At 53.0% G+C, this 2,500-nt stretch overlaps 1 non-coding gene across 1 annotated transcript in view; it reads right to left on the bottom strand.

Annotated features, from left to right (window-relative positions):
• The window catches only part of BDCG_18013, a 1,799-nt gene extending 137 nt beyond the window's left edge, over positions 1-1,662 (bottom strand). The window contains exon 1 of the ribosomal RNA XR_006700922.1: positions 1-1,662. This exon is cut by the window's left edge and continues 137 nt beyond it. This is a non-coding gene — a ribosomal RNA (18S ribosomal RNA).
• Positions 1,663-2,500: the final 838 nt, after the last annotated feature.

The following is a 2,500-nucleotide window of genomic DNA, read 5'->3' as shown; positions in this document are numbered from 1 at the left end:
CCATTCAATCGGTAGTAGCGACGGGCGGTGTGTACAAAGGGCAGGGACGTAATCGGCACAAGCTGATGACTTGTGCCTACTAGGCATTCCTCGTTGAAGAGCAATAATTGCAATGCTCTATCCCCAGCACGACAGGGTTTAACAAGATTACCCAGACCTCTCGGCCAAGGTGATGTACTCGCTGGCCCTGTCAGTGTAGCGCGCGTGCGGCCCAGAACATCTAAGGGCATCACAGACCTGTTATTGCCTCAAACTTCCATCGGCTTGAGCCGATAGTCCCTCTAAGAAGCCAGCGGCCCGCAAACGCGAGCCGGGCTATTTAGCAGGTTAAGGTCTCGTTCGTTATCGCAATTAAGCAGACAAATCACTCCACCAACTAAGAACGGCCATGCACCACCATCCAAAAGATCAAGAAAGAGCTCTCAATCTGTCAATCCTTATTTTGTCTGGACCTGGTGAGTTTCCCCGTGTTGAGTCAAATTAAGCCGCAGGCTCCACGCCTTGTGGTGCCCTTCCGTCAATTTCTTTAAGTTTCAGCCTTGCGACCATACTCCCCCCAGAACCCAAAAACTTTGATTTCTCGTAAGGTGCCGAACGGGTCATCATAAGAACCCCGTCCGATCCCTAGTCGGCATAGTTTATGGTTAAGACTACGACGGTATCTGATCGTCTTCGATCCCCTAACTTTCGTTCACTGATTAATGAAAACATCCTTGGCGAATGCTTTCGCAGTAGTTAGTCTTCAGCAAATCCAAGAATTTCACCTCTGACAGCCGAATACTGACGCCCCCGACCATCCCTATTAATCATTACGGCGGTCCTAGAAACCAACAAAATAGAACCACACGTCCTATTCTATTATTCCATGCTAATGTATCCGAGCAAAGGCCTGCTTTGAACACTCTAATTTTTTCACAGTAAAAGTCCTGGTTCCCCCCACAGCCAGTAAAGGCCATGGGGCTTCCCAGGAGGAAAGGTCCGGCCGGACCAGTGCACGCGGTGAGGCGGACCGGCCAGCCAGACCCAAGGTTCAACTACGAGCTTTTTAACTGCAACAACTTTAATATACGCTATTGGAGCTGGAATTACCGCGGCTGCTGGCACCAGACTTGCCCTCCAATTGTTCCTCGTTAAGGGATTTAGATTGTACTCATTCCAATTACAAGACCCGAAAGAGCCCTGTATCAGTATTTATTGTCACTACCTCCCCGTATCGGGATTGGGTAATTTGCGCGCCTGCTGCCTTCCTTGGATGTGGTAGCCGTTTCTCAGGCTCCCTCTCCGGAATCGAACCCTAATTCCCCGTTACCCGTTGCCACCATGGTAGGCCACTATCCTACCATCGAAAGTTGATAGGGCAGAAATTTGAATGAACCATCGCCGGCGCAAGGCCATGCGATTCGATAAGTTATTATGAATCACCAAGGAGCCCCGAAGGGCATTGGTTTTTTATCTAATAAATACACCCCTTCCGAAGTCGAGGTTTTTAGCATGTATTAGCTCTAGAATTACCACGGGTATCCAAGTAGTAAGGTACTATCAAATAAACGATAACTGATTTAATGAGCCATTCGCAGTTTCACCGTATAGATTGCTTATACTTAGACATGCATGGCTTAATCTTTGAGACAAGCATATGACTACTGGCAGAATCAACCAGGTAGCTAACTTTTGAGCCCGGAGGCCGAAGGCACCCCGGGCCTGAACCCCCGGAGGGGACAGGAAGTAGCTAAACGGAAGGAGTTCCCGGTTACAGAAACTCACCGGGGACGACCAGGCGGCGCACCGCGTTGGACATCCGGACGGTATTCAATTGCCCCCACTGAGATTTTCAGAGGACGGTCCGCGGCAGGGCCGGGCTCCAACCCGCGAGGGGGAGCCCGTCTGCCGCATCGGTCCCTCCGATGGAGGATCACGGCCCCAGACACGCTGACGAGCAGCGGCTTCCGGAGCCGACGTTCCCCCTGGAAATCTGATTCGAAAACGTTCGCCAGCGGCCAACAATCGACAGACCCCAACCGGAACCGGAGCCCGCGAGGGACTCCGGGATTCCGACACCCGCCGCGAGACCCGCTTCTCCGGAATGGAGGGAAGGACAGGCCGCGGCAGGTGCTCGAGCCCGCCGTGGATTGAAGGGCCCACCGGGTTCTCCGATGATGCCCTTAACCATACGTGGAAGGCTCTATCCGACATGGAACTAAGGGTGTTTGGTGGACGACCGCGGAGGATCGAGAAAACCGGGGGTCGAGGGGTCCGGGAGCTCATAGAGTACAAGCCGCCCAGGTGCCCCTCTCCGCCGCCGTCAATCTCGCCGCGATGCCACCTGTAGAGAAGCGCATGAGCTTCTTGCCTACACATACTCACCGGACGCTTCTCGGGTCGTCTTCTGCCAGACTGGGCTCCTGGTACTGGAAATGACGGTGGGGGGGATGGTTTTCTATGGGAAAATAGAAACTGGGCCACCTCAACATAGGAAACGGGCGGGATTTTTCCGTCATTG

Source organism: Blastomyces dermatitidis (genome assembly GCF_000003525.1).
Source record: "Blastomyces dermatitidis ER-3 genomic scaffold supercont1.17, whole genome shotgun sequence".
NCBI classification, from domain to species: domain Eukaryota; kingdom Fungi; phylum Ascomycota; class Eurotiomycetes; order Onygenales; family Ajellomycetaceae; genus Blastomyces; species Blastomyces dermatitidis.
The sequence above is the reverse complement of the archived record's forward strand: the minus strand, read 5'-3'. Positions and strand labels throughout refer to the sequence as shown.